The sequence below is a fragment of the Psammomys obesus genome, unplaced genomic scaffold (genome assembly GCF_907164565.1).
Source record: "Psammomys obesus unplaced genomic scaffold, mPsaObe1.curated_primary_1811, whole genome shotgun sequence".
Lineage (NCBI taxonomy): Eukaryota > Metazoa > Chordata > Mammalia > Rodentia > Muridae > Psammomys > Psammomys obesus.
Window position 1 is genome coordinate 20,035,322 of NW_026585504.1, and position 24,610 is coordinate 20,059,931.

Below are 24,610 nucleotides of genomic sequence, written 5' to 3' on the forward strand. Positions count from 1 at the left end.
CCAGGGTCCCTCTATACTAGCAGCCAGATATTGGATTCCTCCCACCCAGACCCCCACTGTGGGCAACATAGGGATCCTTAGGACAGCTTTCTCAGCATTGAAGGCCCTGTTTTGTGTGTCTACCAGTGGAGTGGAGTCCAGGCAAGCAATTCCTGGTTACAAATTGGTATCCCAACCCAGACAGATCTGAATACCTGGAGGACAGTACCGACAGGCCTGTGGGCCACTGAGACTATCAGAGCAGCCGTGCATGTGCATTATGCACGCAAATGGGGCCAGCACCCCACCTGCGCTTACACCCCACACTCCCAGCCATCTACGTGCTCTAGCACCCTGTCCTTCAAGACACACTTCCCTGCACACTCCCGCGCTTGCGCACCTGCACCTGAAACCTTCCTCTCTTAGCTACAAACGAAACACCAACATCCAGTCTAACACTGGTGGATCTTGCTCACCTTCCTGAAGAATACTCCAGACTAAGATAGACCCAGTCTGAAGTACAGACTCCAGGAACAAACAGCCAAGGTTATGGATAAGCAAGTGGCTAGAAGTCGGCGTAAGAACACATTCAACAGAAATCATGACACCATGGGTTCTCCAGCAACCACCCATATCAATGGATATTTTAATTCATCGGAAACACGGGAAAATGATCTTAAATCTATGCTTATCCAGTTATTAGAGGCACATGAAGAGGAAATAAACAAAGTTCTCAAAGAAGTGCAGGCGAATACAACCAAACAAATAGAAGCACATGTAGAGACACAAGAAGAGGCATATAGAGAGGAAACAAACAAAAAAGAGGCCATCATGGAAAGACAGGAATACACATTCAAACAGATGAAGGAAATGAAGCAAGACATGAAAACAGAGCTAGAATCAATAAAGAAAACACAAACAGAAAAAAAAATCCTTGAGCTGGAGAACTTGGAAAAAATATCAGGAACCACAAAGTTAAGCATCACCAACAGAATACAAGAGATGAAAGAGAGAATCTCAGGCACTGAAGATACAATTGCAGAAATTGATACATCTCTCAAATAAAAAATAAAATTGGAAAAGTTCCAAACACAAAACATCCAAAAAATCAAGGATGCTATGAAAAGACAAAAATCTAAGAATAATAAAAATAGACAAAAAAGAGAAGATTCCAGGCTCCAAGGTACAGAAAACATTTTCAAGAAAATCACAGAAGAAAAATTTTCTAACTTAAAAAAAGAGATGTCCATAAACATACAAGAGCCCTACAGAACACCAAATAGACTAAACCAGAAAAGAAACTCCTCATGTCACATAATAGTCAAAACACTGAATCTACAGAACAAAGAACAAATATTAAAAGCAGCGAGGGAAAAAGGCCAAGTAACATATGAAGGTAGACCAATCAGAATCACAGCAGACTTCTCTACAAAAACTATGAAAACCAGAAGAGCCTGGGCAGATGTTATGCATATTCTAAGAGTCTACAGGTGCCAATCCAGACTACTATGCCCAGCAAAGATTTCTATCAAAATAGATGGAGAAAACAAAATATTCCATGGCAAAAGTAAACAAACAATATCCACACAGTGACCCAGAAGATACTAGAAGGAAAATTCCAATCTAATGAAATCAACTACACCCAAGAAAACACAGGATATAGATAGCTTCACAACACGCAATTAAAAGAAAACAAGCAATGAATCACAGTAACACCATCAACTTCACAATAAAAGGAAATAACATTCATTGGTCAACATCAACATCAATAAACTCAACTCTTCAATAAAAAAAAAAACATAGACTAAGAGAATAGTTGTGGAAACAGGATCCAACAGTCTGCTGCATCCAAGAAACACACCTCTGCAACAAAGATAGACCCTACCTCAGAGTAAAGGGCTGGAAAAGTATTTTTCAAGCAAATGGACCTAAAAAACAAGTTGGTGTAGCTATCCTAATATCTAATAAAATAGACTTTCAACCAAAATTAATCAAACAAGATGAGGAGGAACACTTCATTCCCATCAAAGGAAAAATCCACCAAGAACACATCACAATCCTGAACATCTACACCCCAAATACAAGAGCACCTGCATTTGTAAATGAAACATTATTAAAGCTTAAATCACACATTAATTCCAATACCTTAATAGTGGGAGACTTGAACATTCCACTCTCACCAAGGGACAGACCATCCAGCCAGAAGCTAAATAGGGAAATAATGACACTTACAGAGGTCCTAAATCAAATGGACCTAATAGATGTCTACAGAACTTTTCACCCAAACTCACAGGAGTATACATTCTTTTCAGCACCTTGCAGAACCCTCTCAAAAATTGACCATATAGTTTGGCACACAGCGAGCCTCAAGAGCTACAAGAAAATCGAAATAATCCCTCATATCCTATCAGACCACCATGGTCTAAAACTAGACTTCAATAGCAACAGAAATAACAAAAAGCCTACATACATATGGAAACTAAACAACTCTCTACTCAATGACAGCTGGTCAGGGAAGAATTGAAAAAAGAAATTAGAGACTCCCTACATTTACACGATGGAATACTACTTAGCAATTAAAAACAAGGAAATCATGAAATTTGCAGGCAAATGCTGAGAACTAGAAAAGATTATCCTGAGTGGGATATCCCAGAAGCATAACACAGGGTATATACTCACTTTTAAGGATATATTAGACATATAATATAGGATAAACATACTAAAATCGTACACCTAAATAAGCTAAGCAGGAAGAAGGACCCTGGGTAAGATGATCAATCCTCATCCAGAAAGGCAAACAGGGTGGACATTAAAAGAAGAAGAAAACAAGGAACAGGACAGGAGCCTACCACAGAGGGCCTCTGAAAGACTCAACCCAGAAGGGTATCAATGCAGATGTTGAGACTCATAGCCAAACTTTGGGCAGAGTGCAGGGAATCTTATGAAAGGAGGGGGAGATAGAAAGACCTGGTGGGAACAGGAACTCCACAAGGAGAACAACAGAACAAAAAAACTGGGCCCAGGGGTCTTTTCTGAGACTGATACTCCAACTAAGGATCATGCATGGAGATAACTTAGAATCGCTGCACAGATGTAGCCCATGGCAGCTCAGTGTCCAAGTGGGTTCCCTAGTAAGGGGAACAGGGGCTGTCTCTGACCTGAACTCGGTGGCTGGCTCTTTGATCACCTCCCCTTGATGGGGGAGCAACCTTACCAGGCCACAGAGGAGGACAATGCAGCCAGTCCTGATGAGACCTGATAGGTTGGGGTCAGATGGAAGGGGAAGAGGACCTCCCCTATCAGTGGACTAGTGGAGGGATATGAAAGGAAAATAGAGAGAGAGAGGGTGGGATGAGAGAGGAGGCTACATCTGGGATACAAAGTGAATAAATTGTGATTAATAAAAAAAATAAATTTAATGGAAAAAAAATCCAAAATATCATTGTCACTTGATGCTTGGGAATTCCAGGAATCTTTGTGGCTCCCGAGGTTGGAGGATGGACAGGAAGAATTAGCTGTGGTCTTCAACTCTTATGCTCTGCATGTCAAGGGTGGATCAGATGTCATAGATTTCTTGTTGTGCCAAACGTTATTTACTTTGCAATGGGATGGGTGAAAGTGACTTAGATACAGTAGCGTCATTTGCATTACTGGCCATTTCCCAGGGACTTCCTTAGAGAACAGCTCAGGGGAGACGCCTCAACCCTCAGAGCTGGCTTAGGCTGCTGCATAACTCACATATGAGAATGCTGTGATACTTCTGGCCCGACTTCTGGCATGGAGCGCTCTGGGTTTGATATCCAATGATACATGTCAACTAGAGGGAAGCAATGTGCCTATTGTAGGTCATTACTGGAAATCAAGCACCATGAATTGGGCTACTGGCCAAACTTCTAATGGCCAAGAGATGTGAGGACTTGATGGAATTATTTTGATAATTGGGCTCTTGCTTTAAGGAGCCCTGCATTTTAACCATGGCCCTTAGGCATTTGGATGTATAGTAGGAAACATTAAATCTGGGCACAGTTCTTAGAGTTATACAGTGTGCAGTTTATATGGGAATAACAACAGAAACACACAATTCTGTACTTAAAAAATAATTGGGTAAAGAGGAAAATAAAGGAAGCTAGTATGTGGGTTATAGTTATATTTCTTCAGAGGAGACTTGATGTTCCCAGTATGCCTGTCTCATCACCTAGACTTGATATACTTGGTTGATAGTCAGAAGACTGGGCCTTTTTCGAAGAATAGAAAGGGACATTTCATGCCATAAAACATTCAATAATTGGCTCCATGAAGGAAGAAATTATGATCCACCTGAATTGTGTATGTTTTTGTAATGCAAGCTGGCTCAATGTGAAGATTTTAATTGAACTGTTCTAGGAAGCACCATTGTTATAGGACTTCTTGTCAAGGTGAGTCTTACATAGAAGCATCTTTTCCAAAACATTGCAAAACCTTAGATCTCAAAAAAAATCTAAGAACTGCCAAAGTACCCCCTTCATTGTGATTTGCATTTAACTCAGTTTGGGTAACGAAACCACACTGGTTGGTTTCTTTAGACTTTGTTTCTAATTGGCTTCACTTTTGATTTTCTGTGAGCTTACCCTAGTGAGGCTTTTTTTTTTTTTTATTTTTTAATTTTTGTGAGGGGGGGGGGTTTACATAGTTCTGGCAATATCCGTATTCTTAATCCTACACCTTAAAAGCAAACATTTAGGCACATGTCAGGGTTTGTGAAAGCTCCAATACTCTTGTTAGAGGCACTTCCCCTTTTTCCTCTTAAAATCTTGAACAGCAACAGTGAATAGACTTCTGTGGAAATGGGGCTTATTCTGAAATAGAAAAAGTTAAGTTTTCTCATTCCCCAGATATTTTCTGCGGCCTAATGAATTTCATACACATGCTGAATTTTTTTTTCCACACACTCCAATACAAATAGGGTTACAGCCTTTGCTTTTTCTCCATAATGGTCCTGAGGATGTGTACGTTTAACAAATGTGCCTTACAAACAGTGTAGTCTTCTAATGAGTGGGAGGCAAGCTTGCCGTGGGATTAAGCCTTGCCAGCTGGGAGAAACCAGTAGATGATTTTAATAGGAGCATGATATCTTCGGCTACTAGATAATTCCTCTGTGTGGTAACACGGATGAATATCTGATTTTATGTTCCGATAAAAAGACTCACTTGAAATCTTTTAAGGCGAATAAGTCACAACTGAGTATAAAAGAGCAGACCCACATGGTTCTAATGATTCGGTGTTTGCAGGTAGAAGGCTGGGACCGCTGCCTTTGGATGGGTGACAGCGTGAGGATTAAGCTGGCATTATTGGTGGCTTATCATTGGGCTGCAGGATTTGACTCTCTTGCCTCCTCTCTTCTCGGGACTTCTGCCTTGTGGCCATTCAACAGTTCATTAGCACGCGGATGAGAAGTGTGCAGGCTGAGGAGGCCTCCCTGGGCCCCACATTACCCCTGTCAGCAGTTCTCATGGAAGGAGGTGTGGGGGACAAGATTGAAACTAATGGCTGCAGTGAGGCTGGGGGATTACCTGTGGTTTTCATTAGTTCCTCTCACTTGTTAACAAGTGGAGCTGGAGCTGAACGCAGGACTATTTTCTTTATTTACCTGAATATGCAGCATGCTGAGTCCCAGATAAAAATCCTAGCTTGCTACTTATGCCTCAATATTAACTCGAACCTGGGGGAAACTAAAGTCAATTAGTTCTGTAATGTTTCTATATGCACACAAATATAGGTAGGTCTCTCTCTTTTTCTTTCTCTCTCTCACACAGCCCTTATAATCAATTCCTTTCAGAGACTTTCATTTCATGTGGGATTTTTCTCAGTTCTTTTATTTTGAACACAAATGATTATTTGTGGAAGACATGAAACTGACTCAATCAATCGGATAATCAAAGGGGGAGAAAAGAAATTTAACACAGACTTAGTAAGGATTTTATGAAACATGACCTTAAAATTGCAAGTCTTTTATGTTATTAAATAAACATAGCCATTCAGCAAAAATAATCAGCTTCAATATAATGTGTCTAAGTGCTTTGGATAAAATAACAAGTGTCAGAATTTAATGTGAATTGAAGTTGGGCTCTGTGCTGAACAGCTCAGACTGACAGAACTCGGGGGGAGCTCCTCAAATAGCTGTGAATGGCTCAATGGCAAAGTGAATGGAATTATTTATTAAACATGTGAGGGGCCTGAGCATGGTTGGACATGCCTGTACTTCCCACCTGGGAGCCTGAGGCAGGAGGATTCTCAGTTTGAGGCCGGCCTGGGAATACAATGAAACTCTGTGTTAAGAAAAATGAAATAAAATGAGGGGAATTCTACAAGGTTCTCAAGTGACATATTTAATACAGGCAAATTTCACTTGAAAGTATAACTAGATCAATGAAATATTATAGATTTCTGACAACTTTCATCTATATTTTTAGAAAACCCTTAGATGCATTTAACTTGGTAAAAGTAATTTGGGGGCATTCTCATTAAAACATAAAAGATAATCTTATATTTAAAGCTGCTGTTAGATGATGGCATGTATTAGTTTCATAAAACATGGTCAGATTTTATTGTGTTATCAATTGTACCTGCCTTTCTCTCCACCCTTGTGGTTATATTATTTTCACCCCTGTGGAGAGCAGTATAATAGCTTTGGAAAGAATTTTATAAATCCATCACAAGCATACTACATTTTAATCATACACTCCTCAGAAATAGTATGCGTTACTTTTGTGAAATGATATATGCAATTAAAATGGAAATTACAAATATACATCCATAATTTCAATATACATGTATATTTCACTGAGACAGACTGAGGTTGGAAAGTTCTTGTAATGACAGACCGTCCTTGAAAATGTGTCTACTGGCCTCTTAGCAGCTGGCTCTGACTGAGACAAAAACACTGCCAGTTTTATGATAGTATTTGTGAAATAACAAGTGTCATTTGTAGAATGTAATGATGGTACTAATAATTTATTTCAAAGCTGGGATGACACAGTTTGGAAACGCAGTGGGTGGTGTCTTTTTTGGGGGGTGGGGTAGGCGGGGGCCTAAGTTGATGTGTCCTTGGTGCTTGGACTTGATTTACTTTTGTTTCATGTGTCCTAAGCCACAGAGACTGGATAGATCACAGAGTGATCTATTCGGTCAGTAGAACCACCTTTACCTAGTCTGTTTTTGCCAGTCTTATATGAACACTGGTGTGCTTTCTTCTTTTGGAATCTTGGGTGCATAGTCTGTGAGAAAATGTTCCTCTTTCAGTCAGGTGGCTTTAGTGTTGAGAGCTTCTGGGCCCTTCCTGGCCGATCTAGGAGAACCTGCCAGCTGCAGGAATTATGAACCTTGAACCAGGGTCCAGGTCTCGGCTTTAGGACTTACTTTCTGAAATCAAAGTGTATCCTAGCACTCTGGCACATGCCAAATGACACCTTTTCTGGGAATGATAAGAAAAATTATTTTCCTAAAGATGACTTTTAAAAATTATTTGAACAAAGTCAAGTTGCCGTTTTTACATTTAGGGAAACAGTTTTAAAAAAAATCTGGTCCATAGTTGGAGGTTGACAGTACCATACCAGCTGAAAGACTATTGGTGAATATTGATGGCATCATGAATTTACATTCTATGTATTGCACAGACACTAGTTTAGAATTTGGAGGATGTTCAGTCTTAGCAGAGAGAAATGGTCACTCTCCATCCCACAGTTTAGGAATATGGACTTGTTATGTGCTGTCAATCATGAGAATTTTTTTAATTTTAGTTTGGGCTACAGCATATGAAGTCAGCAGCTTGGGAAGCCAATGCCTTGGAGAAGTAGGATTTCTCAGCTGAAGCTAATGACATTATAACCAAGATTGACCAAAACTTAGAAGTTCTGAACATCAATCTGGGACAGTATCCAAAAGACATGTGCACCCATGAATGTGGCATAGGACTAAGGACACTACAAATGTCAAGTCTTCAGAATGTAACAAATGCCTATCCTGCTCCAGCGTGGCTATCCAGAGCTGAGAGCATGAAAATGGAAGGCAGCGAGCCCATTGCTTTCGAGATGACATTCAGAACTGACCAACTCCCCGTGGAGTGAGGGCCTCTGGAGTTAGTGATGGGGTAGGCAGGAGAGATGCAAAATAGGGGAATTAAATCTCAAAGAAAACACTTTGGAATTATAATGTGGTCTGTTGGTTGTGTGATACGTTACTTTACGCCTGGTGGACAGCAACATAAACTTGCTATGTCCTACAGTTGTGTTGGTCTAAGATCCTAGGCAGATTTCACTGGTAAAAATCAACATGCTGCCTGAGCTGTAATTTTCAGCCGAGATTCCCAGGGAAAACCTCTTTCCTTCTTTTTCCAGCTGGTTCAGGCTGCCCATTTCTCTTGACTCACAGATCCCCTCTTTATCTTTAAAACCAGCCACATCTTACCACCTTGCCTTCCTATCAGAGTGGGGACAGAATCTGTGTTTAAGGACTGGGGCGATTAGATTGAGCTCATGCGAATAATCCATGGTAATCTCCATAGCTCAGAGTGTGATTCTAATCACTTCCACAGAGTCTGGTTTGTTATGTAAGAGAAAAAAAAAAAAAAAAAGAACATTCATGGGTTCTGAGAATTAGGTTATGGGCATAATTGAGGGTCACTATTCTGCCTATCTTGCTAATATATTATGCATATTTTCTCATACTAAATTCTTTTCCTTTTGCATAGTCAAGGGATTTTATCTTAAAATATATAATCAATCTGTCTCTGGTCCTTATTTTTGTTCATTTATCCATTTGTTCAAATTTCCCCATTCATCATGCTTGATCTATTCAGCAAAGAGATTGTGCCACACCTGATCAAGGCTCGCATGAGGTCACTTAAGTCAAAGTTGAGCAACTGTAGCCTATGGGCTGAACCTAGCTGGCCACGTTTACAAATGTTTCATTAGAAAACAGTGGCACACATTATTGTATCCGATACTGATGGCAGCTTTCATGCTGTAGCAGTAGAGTATTAATGACAAGATCCAGAAAACTATGTAGTATCTGGCCATTTTACAGAAAAAAATTAATAATTCTTAGTCTAAGCTAACAGGAAAATGCAGTAACAGTTAAGTGCTTGCTATACAAAACAACAGGGTGCTTAAGGATAGCCTAAATGTACCATACTATGAAAAACTATGAAAAACTAGAGAAAAGTTGCTTAATTGCATGCTTCAAAAGAGACACCAAGGTCCTAAAACCTTCCAACCTCTACATTATGCCATGAGGACATGTTGGCTCATGATATAACAAGTTCTTCTAAGGATCAGATGAAATAATTTCAAGGAAACACTTTATGCAGCATATGAAAGTGCCCACAGAGCAGTCTTTTCATACTATCTACTTTCCATAGGAGTATTTTCCTGATGTAAGCTCAAAAGAAGTCAGTAGTATTGTAATTAGTGTTTTAAGATATTCGCAAAAAATTCAGTCAACTTTTGGAAAGAGAAGCTAAATGCTATGATCGGGGATTGTTATGTTGATGTTGAGAGCTCTAAAATACCACTCAAACAAAGACCCAGTATAACATGCAATAATGGTGTTAGACACCATTATTCAAATTATTGTTGAAAAGTTTGGTTATGCTGTATGTGGAACGTAGAAAGTATTTTATGTTGCCAAAAAGATGGTGTTTTGAAAAGTATTGAATGGCGAGTCACATCTGTAATGTTTAAGATCTTATCATGTTCTGCTCTCTATCTTTTTTGTTTCTTTCATTTCTTGGTGTTTTATATTTCAATTTTTTTCTTAATCTCTCTTGTTTCTATTTCTGATTTTTTTTGGTCATAAGACATTGAAATTGTTCTTCTAAATGACTTCTCTTTTTTTTTTTCATATAAGAAAACTGGTGGATATGTTATCAGGAGACTTACATAGTGCCAGAAGGTCCTACACAGGCTTGTGGGGAAGACAACACATCACTGCCCTTACTTGATGGTGGACCTCATTGCTAGAATCCTATCCTGCCAGGTGAGATGTGTCTAGCACTGTAATAGTGGCATGAGTGCTATGGGATAACTGACTACTTTGTGACGGGATCTAAGGCCTTCTTCGCAGGAATGTCCTTAGGTATGGTACTATAAATCTGGACAAAAAGCTCATGGTTGGGGAAGTCATAGAGTCTACAGTGGAAACTACTATTGTTATTTTGCTAAAGAGTGATGTTGTAAAATTGCTTTCTTAATTAGATTCATACCCATAGACCTCACTGTTCCAATATTAGTCAGAGAAGCTTCTTTCTGCATCTTTCTGTATCCATTACAGATATTCTTAACTAGTCATACTGCTTAATATTGGTGGTTGTGAGTGCTTAGACTCAGGTAACACTGCCGAAGAGGAAACAGAAATAATTTAAGAGCCAAAGAATAAGGAAGAAATTTGTGGATTCTGTCCTTTGAACATGATATGACAATTGTACCATGACTCGGAGCAGCCATGGCTACCTATACAAAATCAGTCCAGCCAAAACTATAGCATAGATGGAAAGGAGTTCTCAGAAAGTCATCCCTAACTGAGGAGCTTTTTATTGGTAGGTGATAGCTACTTGAGGAGGGATATATGGACATATGGAAAACATTAATTGTTCTTAGTGAGTCATTGCAAAAAAAGTAAAGATGTGAAGTAGGAAAAGTCATATCTTAGTGGGGTTTGGAATATTGAGAGGAAGAAATGGAGGGTGCATATGTTCTCATTTAATTGTATACATGTATAAAATTCTCAAAGGATAAATTTAAAAAGAAAAGTATAACCACCAAGAAGAAGGACAAGAACTCTTTTCTTCTAGTCTCTGTAAGAAAATGAGATGCCGATTCTGTTAATCACCAACTAATAAGTGACTGCTGATCTCCTAACTTCTTACAAAATTTTTCCACTAGTTCATCCCAGCATTTATAAACTTTGAAAATTGCTTTCTCTATGAATTATTATTTTTTCCTTTAGTAAAAATATCACAAAATGGAAACATGTATTTGGACACAAGAATGTAACTGATATCAGGCTTAATGATTCCTTGAAAAGAACAGATGGTGTGGGTGAAAATTATTTTAAAAGTGTTTTCAAGAAGCTGAAAATATAATACATAGAACTACTATTCTGTAGCTCTGTAGGAGATGCATAAAACAAACACCACATTCACTGAGGGGAGTCTTCATAATGGTGATGGTTAACAATGGCATAGTATCAGTCCAGCTCATGCCAAAGTAGAGATAAGAATTGGGGTGCTGAGAGATAAGGTTTTAAAGGAAAGGGTATTGGAGAGATGACAGTTGCATGGAAGGAGGGCACATATATTGATCCAGGGAAGTGTTCTGAGCGATTTCCCAAAAGCAAGACTGAGAAAAAAAAAGCCAGGGCAAGACTGTAAGGTATAACATGGCATCTCTGGAGCTGAAAGATGAACAAAGCTTTCAGATGTCATACAGATTTGGGAGTTACTGGTTTTCTAATGTGTAGACATTTATCTTGCTGAGTAAACTAGGCATTGGATGGAGGCATAAAAGGGATATAACTAACCAGTGATGAGTGTGTTTTAGGGGAAAAGCTACATCCCAGGACTAAAGAAAGTAAAAAAAAAACAATAACTCCTCATTAAAACATTTGAAAAGATTGAAACAATCTTCCAGACTCTGTTGCTTTACTGATTGAAAAAACATGACAGTATAATTCATACTTCCTGCAACATAATTAGCATACCGGTAGACCTGCAAAGAATTCAGACAGTATCAGTAATGGTCACTGAAAATCTGAAGTGGTCCAGATGGAATTAGCATACACCACCTTTTAAGCAACTACTAAAAGTATGTTCAAGGATGTATAGGAAAATAAGGCATATTGAGTGAATATGAAGACTCAGAGCAGAGAAAGGTCAATTATGAAATGTAATCACATGAAGGAAGTAAAGCTGATAACGTTGGAAATGAGATGCTCACACACACAACTAATTTGATGTAGGAAAATATGATGAAGGAAGTCTAGGAAGATCTTTTGTCATCATTTTAGAATGAAAAGACATTAATAAGTAATTCGACAATGTTCTGTGACCTATGAGACAATATTTAATGGCTTAAGTTAGTCGTTGCTGCAATCTTATGGAGAGAAAGAAAACAGGCAAAATATTCAAAGAAATAATGACTCCAAAATCCACAACTTGGGGAACACATATTTAAGAAAATCAGTGAACATGAAAATTTATACATCAACAAAATCTACATACATTATAGGTAACAAACAACCAAAACCAACCCCTACTCCAAAAATCTAAAATAAAAAGGCAGTCATAAAACATATCTGAGAAAAGGAAACATTACACACAGGAAAAAGACAATACACAAATTATGTCTGAATTCTTATCAGAAAATATGTAGGGTGTGAGACAATTGAAAGATATTTTAATGTGCCACTTAAAAACAAAGCGCTGAATCAACCCCCAGGAAACATTACTCAAAGTCAAAGGCAAAGTAAACATATTTTTGGATCAAAAGAATTGGAAAGAATTCTTTGTCAGAAGACTGGAAGTATGAGGTATGACACACAGATTTTTAAAAAATGATGCTAAATAGAAAATCAGATCTACACAAAAGGGCTGCAAATAATTTGCCATGGTAAATATCTGAGCAACTAGTAAAATAAACTTTATTTTTCTTTTTTCATTTTTCAGAAGAACAAATTGATTAATAAAAAATTAAAAAAAATAAAAATTACTTATTTTTATTATAAAGTTTAAAGTAAAATAGAAGCAATGATATCTTCAGTGAGGTGGTATCTTCAGTAAGCACTGGATTCAAATAATTCATAATTTGAATAATAATTTTATAATAATATAAAATTTCCAAATTTATGTAAAGTGAATCAATTCTTTCTAAGTAGTGTGTGATAACTCTATTTTATCTTGAATATTAGTTATGAGAAACTGACATATAAAATAAAAGTCTAAGAAGTCAGTGTATTTTAATACTGAAAAAATATTGGATATCAATGATGTAACGAAAAGGAAAACACAGTTTGTCTGAAATAGAAAAGATGACAGTAATATGGTTCATTAAGGTTAATTATATGTTGGATATGGAAAGAATGCCCAGTGGTTATGACTTAGTCACTGCTCTTCTAGAGCATCTACTTTAGTTCCCAGCCCCCGCATTGGAAAGCTTACCATTGCCTGTAATTCCAGTTCCCAGGGATCTAATGCCCTCTTGTGGCCTTCACGGGCACCTGCACACATTTAGTGTATATAAAGTCATGCTCACACATAGAAATAAAAGTAAATCATTAAACTTAACTCTGTTTTTATTAATGTAGACAGAATGAATAATTTGTAAAAATTAAAGGATTTGGATGAAAACATGATTGAACTATACTTAAATCAATACGCTTTATTATAAAGATATGAAAATTGGACAGATGGGTGTACAGTTCACAAATACAAGCTCAAGGAAGCTGCTATGCCTATCTGAGTTTGGGTGTAGCTAGTAGTTTTAAGAGATGTGGGTTGCCAGGGGAGAAGATTATAAAGGAAGAAGGAAAATTTACATGCATCTGAGATTGTGAGATTGAGTTAAAACACCGCACCTTGTCCCTCCAGGAAAGCCAAGAAACAGGATAGTAGTTTACATAAACTATCAACAACTTATCATTTGTCTCATTATTTTGTATTAGATATGTAAAAGAACATCTAAATAGTATAAATTGGTTTGAAAAAATTAGTATATTATTCTATTGGTACTAGTTTGAACTGTTAAATAAGTATGCTCTATATTACAATGTATTAAACAAATTGATTAATTAAAGAAATAAATCAAGCATATAGCATGATTTTATACATAGGAAAACCTAAAAACTCCAAAAGGCAATTGTTAGGAATGAAAAATAGAGTCAGTGAGTTTGCAATATACAGTGTCAACATACAAAATTCAGCAGCATTTTTACAAACCAACAATGAAATTGCTGAAAAAGCAGTGAATGGAAGAATTCCATTCAAAATAGTTATAAAATGAAAAACTACATAGGAACAAATTTAACCAATAAGTAAGTGATCTCTGCAGCAAAAAAAAAAATGTAGAGGACACAGAGCAACTGAAAACATTCATAGCTGGGAAGAAACAGCAGTACTAAAACATCCACAGTATCCAAAGTGGTTTGCACAGGTTCATTGCAATTCCAATCAAACTAACAATGACCGTCTTCATAGAAATAGAAACAAAAACCACCCTTGAAAATACTGAAGTACAACAAACCTTCAGTAGTCAAAGCTGGAAGCATTGTGAAACCTAGCTTCAAAACATACTACAGAATCAGAAAACAAGACTTCTTGCATGGGTTCAGTTTTAAAATAGAAACATAAGAGAAATACTGTAGGGCACTTTGAACTGAATAGATTTCTTTTAGCAACAATTCATATTCAGAATATATAACTACTTAACACTACACTAGTAACAATAAAATCTTCAAACCCAAAACCACAACAAAAGTTTTGATTTAAAAATAAGCAAATTATCTCAAGACACTTTCAAAAGAAGATCAGCCAATAGCCATCAGATTTATGAAGAAATGATAACCTTTAACCACCAGGGAAGTGGAAATGAAAGCCACAGGGAGCTAAATATTATTCCAGTTATGTTTATTATCCTCAAAAAGACAAAATGTAACAAGTGTCAGGAAGGGTTCAGAGAAGGGAATTCTTATGCTCTGTTGGAGGAATGTTAATTACAGTAGGCATTATGGGGAACTGTATGACAGCTCCCCAAAGCACTATTTACCCATCCATGTAACTCCTTATTGTGAATCCAGAGGAAATGACATCAATGTGGCAAAGAAATATTTGTACTTGCATATTTACCGTAGCACTTATTCATAATGCCTGGAGATTGGATAAGTAAGATAATAGGAAAAATGTGGTATTTGTGTACAGTGGAGTATAAGGCATAAAAGGATGCATTTTATTTTCCTTTGAAGTAACAAAGATAGATCTGAAGGACACTGTGTTAAGTGAAATAAGCCAGGTAGAGGAAGTGAAATATACTGGTCTCATTGATATATAATGTACAAGCTAAAAAGTTGGCTTTATGCAAGTAGACAGAGGAATAGTGGTTACCAGGACCTGTTAAGAGTATAGAAGACAGAACAGAAATAGATTGCATGAGAGTATAGGCTGTAGTTGGAAGGGACGATTAACTTCCACTGTGTTGCAGCATAGTATGATATCTGCGGTAGAAAACAACTAACCATGTATATCAAAATAGATACTAATGACTTTTAAATGTTTCTGACATAAAGGAAAAATAATTTTTTGAGGTAATGGATATGCCAGTTTGTCTGCACTGATTGCTACACAAAATTGTTTTTTGTTTTTTTGTTTTTGTCTTATAACTACATACAATTTTTATTTGTCCATTAACTTATTTTTAAAAAACAAGTAAGCCAAGACTTTGGATTTTGATGGTTTGACTTTGAGTAGATCATAAGGACTATTGTCACTGTATTTGCCCAAATTAGGGAAATGATAAATTTTTGCATACAATATCTAGCTCTTTGTAAATTAATTTAAAATGGGAAGCAGTTCATTAATATTTTTATAGAAAGAAGAATCATTTCTCTTGGAATAATGACTGCCCAGAGAAACCATCTCATAATTACTCCAATGGAAATGTTTGCTCTTAGAAAGAGATTAGGATGGGTAAAGTTTGGAGCTGGTTGGAATTAAATAACCACATTAGAGACGATGGAAGTCAAATTTGAAGCATCATTTACAGGCATTACCTCTCCTTGGCATTTGTTCTTTCAAATACGTTTCTGATCAGATGACTTAGTCCTCCATGAAATTCCTGACATGCTGGTTTCACTATTCACATCTCATCATAAGATTTGCATTACCGCATGAAATATGATGTTGGATATATTTATATGAAAATCTGCAATTGTTGGCTCAGGTTTTATTGGCTATTTGTTCAGGGTTACTGTCTTCAATAATAACTATAATTAGGAATGAAAATGACAGGGCCAACTTTATATTCTAGCTCTTTGGTTTTTTTCCTAATAAAACAGGGGTCTACTTCAAGTAAAAAGTTATGGAGTTTTATCTGTAAACAGTTCCTATTTCCTAAATGTCTGTAAACACTGATAAACTCTGACATGTGAGATGATCTTACAATTTCAACTACACTGGATCCAGTCTCTGAGTGTAAAAGTGGACAGGAAGAGGGAAGCAATGGGGTGAGGTGAGAATTACGTATGCCTGGAAGCCAGCTCCCAGACCTGCTACTGCAGGCCCTAGCCTGGGGAAATAAAACGGACACTCACTGTTCATCATGTTTCAAGACCAGAATGTAAGATGAAAACCATTACTACCTCTCAGGATGCAAGGAATGTACAAGAAAGGATTAAATCAATTGAAGATGTTATCTCCATGGGAAAAGGAATTCTAATTAAATTGAAGTCTTTTAAAAAAATGGGCTGTCTGTTTCAAAAGACTGATAGAGACGTATATTTGATGAGTCAAGCCGGTCTTTTCAAGACCCTACTCTGGCTTCTCTTCTATTTATTCTTGTGATTAGAGGGATAAACAGCCCAGAAGGGCTTCCTATCTACCAGATCCAACCAACTGGTCTTAACAATCACTTCTGGGCTTACAGATAATTCTTGTATCAAATAAGTTGATAAAAGACACTAAGAATTAGTAGGATTGGACTAGGGTTTTACACACTGCATTTGTCAAAGCACTACCAAGCCCTACTCTACCCAGCATGTGTGGCCATACAAGGAAACCCAGAAATACATGGCACTAAGTTCGCTCGTAGTGAACAGATAAAATGGCAGATAAATTGTCAAGAGACAAACGGAACAATGAAAGAAAGAAAACAACTTAGAATTGATTGAAATATCAATGGGGGATATTGTGGATGGTATTGGGAGCCTAATGTTTTATTGTAACAGCATGGCTTTGGATATGTGTGTGTGTGTGTGTGTGTGTGTGTGTGTGTGTGTGTGTGTATTTGTCTATTACAAATTTTTTAAAGCAGAACTTGAAGGTTTTTATATCTGGGAAGTTAAAAGATGATCTAAATTATAGCTCAGAAAGTGAATGAGAGTTTCCTATGAGAGAACATCACACACTAAGCACTGATCTGTGAGGACAGGGTTGATAATGCTACTGAGGCAGAGCAAGAACTCTATTACCACGAATACTTCTGTGGTTCAGAGCAGTTGAAATGAGAGCCTAGGAGGCCCTGAATGTGAGAAGTAAGAGTGTGCAAAAATGCGATGTGTTTAGAGGTCACTGAGAGAGCCACCTTTCGGAATTACAGGCCACTGATGCTTTTCCTGGTGTTAGTAACACATTTATCCAAGTTCTCTGAATGTGGTTCTAATTGCATTGGAGCTGGTGTCAGATCCGCCCCATGAGGGACCCAAAGTAAAGAGGGTTTTTTTTTCTTTCAATCTATTCTTTATTTAACTACATTTTAAATATTTATGTTTCTTTTTATTATAATTTATTAAATCTGTATCCTGGCTGTGTCCCCTTCCCTCTTCTCCTCCCAATCCCACCCTCCCTCATCTCCTCCTATGCCCCTCCTCTAGACCTCTAGTAGGGGAGGTCCTCCTCCCCTTCTGACCTTAGCCTATCAGGTCTCATCAGGACTGGTTGCATTGTCTTCCTCTGTGGCCTGGCAAGGCTGCACCCCCCAGGGGAAGTGATCAGACAGCCTGCCACTGAGTTCATGCCAGAGAAAGCCCCAGTTCCCCTTACTAGGGACCCCATTTGGAGACTGAGTCTATGGGTTACATCTGAGCAGGGGTTTTAGGTCTTTTCCATGCATTGTCCTTGGTTGGGATATCATTCTCTTCAGGGTCCTCAGGGCTCGTTTTTATGGCTTTGTTGGTCTCCTTTTGGAGATCCTGCGCTCCCCTCCTCCCCAGGTCTTTCTATCTCCCCCTTCTTTCATAAGATTCCCTGCACTCAGCCCAAAGTTTGGCTATGAGTCTCAGCCTCTGTTTAGACATCTTGATCAGTAGAGTCTTTCAGAGGCTGTCTGAGGTAGGCCCCTGTCCTGTACCCTCTCTTCTCTTGCTTCCGAAGTCTATCGCATTTGTTCTTCTTAATGAGGACTGAGCATCTTACCCAGAGTCTTCCTTGTTTAGCTTCTTTAGGAGTGTAGATTTTAATATGTTTATCTTATATTATATGGCTAATATCCACTAATGAGTGAGTACATACCATGTGTATCCTTCTGCTTCTGAGTTACCGCACTCAAGATGATCTTTAGTTTTAATGGCTTTCATTGTGTTTGAGGTATCCTTGCTAGGTGAAGGCATCTTATCTCACATTTAAAGTGATTTGAACAATGAACTAATGAAGGTCATTGCTCACTGATTAAGGAAACATAAGTCACTTTGCTCTTCATGTGGTTTTTCTGTCCTAAAGTGAAATCATACTGAACTTCAGATAAAGTGAGACCCCTCCCTCCCAGCTTTCTGGTTTCCCAGGTAGAGTGAGAGCCCCCTCTAGTTGTGTTATTTCCCTAGGTAGGGCAAGAGCTCCCATTTATTTTTCTTACAACTCTTGGGGAAAAAAATAACTAGTTGTCATTTTGAAAAGTCCCCATACAATATGGATTGAGTTCCCCATGAGTCAAATTCAAGAACTTTCATTCTTCAGGATTACATTAAGCTATAGTAAACAGAAACTTGAATATAGTGGCTACACTAGAAAAGAATATTTGTTTTGTTTGTTTGTTTGTTTTTTTCCTAACGAAGACTGTGGGACTCTATCTTAGTCCCCTCATCTTAGTGTGTGATACCGGTCCTTAGATATGTAGGAAGACTAGTGTGTCAGTGCTGTACATAGTAATGGATCACTGTGTTTGCATGTTGGGTGGATAGAAAGGGCATGGCAAAGGACAATAGAGCATACATCATCTCAAGAAGTCCTCGCCATTATATATAAAGAAAAACAGTGTTTTACATGAGGAACATATGTATCCATACGACATATCTACCTCTCATAGACGCCCATGATTATATAATTGGGTGCATTGTTTTGCCTCAAACAAAAGAGAGTTTACTTAGCAAAGAAGTAGAGAGAATGGTCTATCTTGACTAACAGGGTTAATGAAATGCATTTCTCAAGAGTCTTATGTTAGGGTGGTTTGCACTCTTTCCCTAAAGGTCTCTATATTAGGAACTTAGTGTCCAAGTGGTACTGTTGAGTGATGGTGGGCTTCTTAAAAGGTGGAGTAAAGTGGGAAGAGCTCAGATAATTAGAGACAATGTCTAAGGCACTAATTAATGTAGGTCACGTGGGATGCCGGTTTCCTCAAGAACGAGTGGTAAGGAGAGATAAATAGACCCTTTAGTTTCCGAGTTCCTGTTTCAACATGTGGTCTCTATGTGCTTCACAGATTGTGATGCTACTATCTCAAGGCCTCGTGGGAGGTCAAACAAATGGTGACATCCAATCCTGGAATATTACCATTCCAAACTGTGAGCTAAATAGACTTCTCTATACAGTACACAGTCTCAGATGTTTTGTTATAGCGATGTAAAATGAGATGATACAGTAGGCATGGCCCATGAGAATTTTATGCAGCAGATAAACAGTGGTTTGCAAAAGCGAGAACCATGCCATCGCTCCAACCTAGAATAGTCCCTTGGTGTCAGAGCTGTGGCATCTAGCCTAGCCCTCCTTCTCAAACGCTTCAACAGTCTTTCTGTTTTTTCCAGGAAGATTTACATTTTTTTTTCCTTTCAGAATTTTTATCTCCACATTATTATTTATCTTGTTGGATTAGCATAAATCTCCCTGAATTTTGGTACTATAATCCTCTAATCTCCTTGTATTTATATGTAGATACTCAGTAAAAATGTCAGGGCAATTATTTTATAAATTTAAAGTAATGTAAGCATTCATGTATATTGGGGTCATAAATCATGAGAACTATGATGTGGAAGTAATTCTAAAACTTTATTTGGCAAAAAAAAGTTAAGGAAAGGTTATTGCGGCCGGGGTGAACTTGTAGCATGTGATGGAATTGTATGATAAAAGTGATTATGGCAGTAGTGAGTAAATGTACAAACTACATTGGTTCTTTTGACCATGGGCTTGATGGAAGCGGAAAAGAAGGAGGTTTTAGCACGTAGCTAACAATTTAAATATCTGCTAGATACTTAGGAAATAACATATTTAAACTGAGAGCCAGTAAAAACAATTATAGACCCCCTCACAGAAAACATCATAAGAACATTATATCTTAAGAAGATTAAGCAGTAAAGTGTATAATTAATAAAATTTGAAAAGAAAAAAATGTAGGGGTAAAAGGACCACATAGGGCATGATTAAAGTCCAAAGGGGAGGTCTTAGGGAGGGCAGCTTCTCTTCAAAGGCCTTAGATTAGAAGCGCAGTCTCAATTTCTTTTTGAGGGCATACTGACAGCTTCAAAAGGCATCCCAGTCGCCTCCTAAATTCCCCAAGGAATCCCAAGCATTTTTCTAAACACTGCAAATCAGTTTAGAAAGAATTACTCTTTCCAAACACAGAGGAAAAATTCAAAGTGTTAGTGTACAGAAAAAAAAAAAAAAAAACAACTTTATTTTGAAGTTATTTATTTGCTTTTGGAAGTAGCCCAGTTCTCTGAAAAATTCACCCGTGCAGTGAATTTTATGATACAGTGGTTTTATGATCTGAAAATTCTTGGAAGCATTTCGTGTTCTTCGTAACACAATCTATTTCCTCTTTCATATTAATAGTTTTTACATTGAAATAAGATAATTGGCTTTTTTTTTCCTTTCTGCATTATTGATAGTGATAGATTCAACTAGTGCTACAGCAACCGACAGAACCTATGCACATGCGGTTTTCCAGAAATCTCTCACGAGGTAGTTTGACAGCTTGCAACAAAAAAAAAAAAAAAAAACAAGGAATAAAAAGTGGTAAGTGTTCTTCTACTAGCTGATTATGTCGTAGTGGGTGGACAGAATCTAAATCTGCACAAGAGTTATTATCTTCCCTGTTAGACTGACAACGAACAAGTAAGGAGATGAGTAATAAATTTTGACATGTTAAAAAGGATGGACAAAAGGCTGAAATACAGTAATATGGTGTGTGGCAAAGTGTGTGAGGATTAGGCGTGTCTAGAGAGGTGGTATTGAAATGGAGGCTGAAGATAAAATGCAAACAGTCACTGAACTGCCATGGGCTACATCTGTGCCCATGTAAGGGGTTAAGTCTTAAGTTTTTGTATTTCTAAAGTATTACCTAAAGATAGGGGCAGAAAAGAATTATATTGAAGACTTAAAGAAAATAATGCATAAAGGCCCAGAAACAATGAAGGGCATACAGCAAAGTGGCAAAAGAAGATATTCCTTTTGGTGATGAGGGGAAGGCATGGAGGACTGGCAATATACACAATGAATAATGAGAGCTACATGGAAATGCACAAGAAGGAAACGTGGCCCTATGTGATGGAGGCATTCCGGGAAAACACAGCCAAGCAGAAAGCTAGTTGAACAACCTCTACCTCTTCTCAGTATCTGGTTTTGTAATATTTTGCTTCTTATTGGCCAAACCCAGCTGAAAAGCAGATGGCCAGGGAGACCTGCTTCTACAGCCCACTACATGCTCCTCATAGAGTGATGAAAACTGGGTGGTCAACAGGAGGGCAAGCCCCGATCATCTACGATAGAAAAATGATTAGAATTTCTGAGAGGTACGTGCTTAAGTAGCTTACAAAACCCAGCCTTACAGAAGCTCAGTCCCACAGTGGGTGCTATGTTGAAGTTGGTAGAGTCTTCAGGAGGAAGGGGCTTCATGGCAGAAATAGGCCATGGATATGATATGTGAAGGGTAGACTTGGCTTCTGTTTCCACCATGCTTTTTTCTCCTTCCTGGTCTATACCAGGTGAAGCTGCTGTGGGCTGAGGCCCTTCTACTTCTACACCTTTCCCACCAGGATAGACTGAAATCTTTCTGGGATTGTTAACAAAAATAAGTCTGTTCTCTAAGCTATTTCTCACATGACTGAACCACGTAAGTAGTTACTTAAGTTGAAGCACAAAGAAAAATATGCTCATCACAGATACAAAACTCAGAAAGACAAAAGGAAAAATGGGAACAATAACACCTATGCAACAAAAATAAAATAGACAGTAAAATGGCACACAAACACCTATTTATAATACATCCTTAAATATAGGCTGAAGACTCCAAATAGAAAGCAGAAAGTGTACATCACCTATCTGGGCAAATTTTAATCTACTAACACAGATCAAAAAGGCTAAAACAGTTTTTAAGAAGTCTTGCTAGTACAGCTTACATGTGTATATTTATACGTAATAGCTATATTGCAGTAAATTTAGTTTTATTGTTTTATTTCTTGAGGTTATGATTCCATCATTTCCTCTCACATTTTCTCCTCCTAAACTGTCCCGTCTATTTTTCCTTGCTTTCCTTCAAATTTATGGTCTTTGTTTTCATTCATTGTTGTTATGTGTGTACATGTATGCATACGTATTGCCAAATACAAGACGCACCGTTTGTATAATGCTACTTGTATGTATGTTTTCAGTGCCGAACATTGATACTGGATAGGCAATTAGCCTATTCTTTCCAGAGGAAGAGTATTTCTCTCCCTTTCACTGTTTCTTAGTTGCCTATAGTCCTTTCTGTAGTGTTGAGGCCTCTTGGGCTTTCCTGTGCCTGCTTTGGCATGGTTATGGTGCTTGTCTTTGTCCAGTTAACATTAAGGCAATTATGTTGTTTAAACTTTATGGTTGCAGCTTCTGACATTCCAAGAAGACATAGTCTCGTGGCAAAATTCCTGATTCTCTGCCTCCTACCGCTTGTTCTGTCCCCTCTTTCTCAGTGTTTCCTGAACCTGAGGTGCAGGAGTATTTTGTAGGTGTATCCATTGTGATGGGCTCCCCAACTTTGCACGTTCATCGGTTATGTGTTTTGGCCTCTATCTGTTGTAAGAGAAGGTTCCTTGATGATGAGTGAGAAAGACACTTGCCTGTGAGCATAAGGACAAACTGTAGTCAGGGATTATGCTGGTTTAGTACAGCGGCAATTGTAGATTCTCTACCAAGATCCAAGAATTCTATAGTGAACTTCTTAACCATGTTAGTGTTGGACTAAGCAAAGGCAAAGTCTCAAACAAGGACAGTGAATGGTGGAATGTCCAGGATGAGTTCCAGCCCTCTTGGCATGATCTGGAGGTTGTTTTCCACAGCAGTGTAGAAAAGAAGATCCATGAAGGAAGAAAAGCACATCAGCACACCATGCGTCCGTTGGCTATCTCTCCTTCCAAGAAGACCACAATCCTCCTTAAAAGGCCTTCTGACTGATTAAAACACATCGTATAGCACATTCCGTTTTGATTAACTTAAAAATCAATGCAATAGGAAATTTTAGTTCCATTTACAAAAAAAAAAAAAAATCGCTTCAGAGCAACACTAGTGTAAGAAGGCATCTGCACACTGTAACAGGTCTACTACCCCCTTCCCATTCCACATCCTAGTCAAAATATATTCCTATAACCATGGTTAGGTAGAAATACATCAGGAAGGAGTTGTTAAGGCAATGGAGCAATGCCGTCAAGTTGAAACATCTGAAGCCATTCATAAGATGTAATACCTGTGTCCAAGAAAAGATCTTCAAAGTACAATGAACTAGAACTTATGACATTCCAGGTAAATGTAGACAATTTCACAATTAGTTTCAGTAATTTTACTACTCCTTTCTCAATAATGAAGAAAACAATTATCAAAAAAAAAAAAAAAACAGCAAATGCTCAAAAAATATGAATACTTGTATTCAGTTCTTATCCTAGTTGGTAGTCATAGACCATTACATCAAAGGCAGTACAAGTATATTTAGGGAAAGATAAAAAACGTCTACTTTCAACATTCCTAATCAACCTCTTATTTAAGCCCCAGCTAATGTAAACTTGGAAGAAAAGTGAACAAACTTGTGAAAAGAAATACTGTGTACACACACACACACACATTTACTGTAAAAGAATTTCATTTTTTTTTCTTTTTATTTTTTATATTAATTATAGTTTATTCACTTTGTATGCCAGCTGTAGCCCCGTCCTCATTCCCTTCCAATCCCACTCTCCCTCCCTTGCTACTCTGGCAAAGGATAATATCCAAAGACACGCAATACAGACATGCTCTTAGTACACACCTTTAATCCATGTGGCTGGAATACATACCCTTAATCTCTCTGGCTAGAATATGTACAGGACACACCTTTAATTCCTCTGGCTGAAGTTTAGTCTCCACCTGTAATTCCAAACAATGATGTCTAACTGAGAGGCAAAATGATGAATCAGAGAAAGATTTGACAGAATGAGTCAGAGACAGGATACACCCAACTCTCATGAGAACAGACAGAAAAGAGAAGCTACTTAATTGCAGTGCAGAGAGAGAGAGTACAGGAGAGTTTGTGGAGATGGTACAGGAAATATTGGGAGTACAGTACAATATGCTGCAGTTTGGTGCAGTTTGGTACAATTCAGTTGAGTTCATGGAGTTCAGAGACAGTTTTTCAAGCAAAGCAATCCAGGGAGAAGCAGAGAGATGTGATTTTGAATCATTCAG

The 24,610-nt window shown here is 37.8% G+C and overlaps 1 long non-coding RNA gene across 18 annotated transcripts in view; it reads left to right on the top strand.

The window, feature by feature from the left end:
- The window catches only part of LOC129670376 (uncharacterized), a 211,189-nt gene that overhangs the window by 92,919 nt on the left and 93,660 nt on the right, over positions 1-24,610 (top strand). For 17 of the 18 annotated variants that reach the window (XR_008719186.1, XR_008719204.1, XR_008719198.1 and 14 more), the window contains one exon: positions 9,862-9,990. The exons of the other annotated variant lie outside the window; for it this stretch is intronic. This is a non-coding gene — a long non-coding RNA (uncharacterized LOC129670376). The remainder of the gene's footprint in view (positions 1-9,861; positions 9,991-24,610) is intronic. 18 annotated transcript variants of the gene reach the window in all.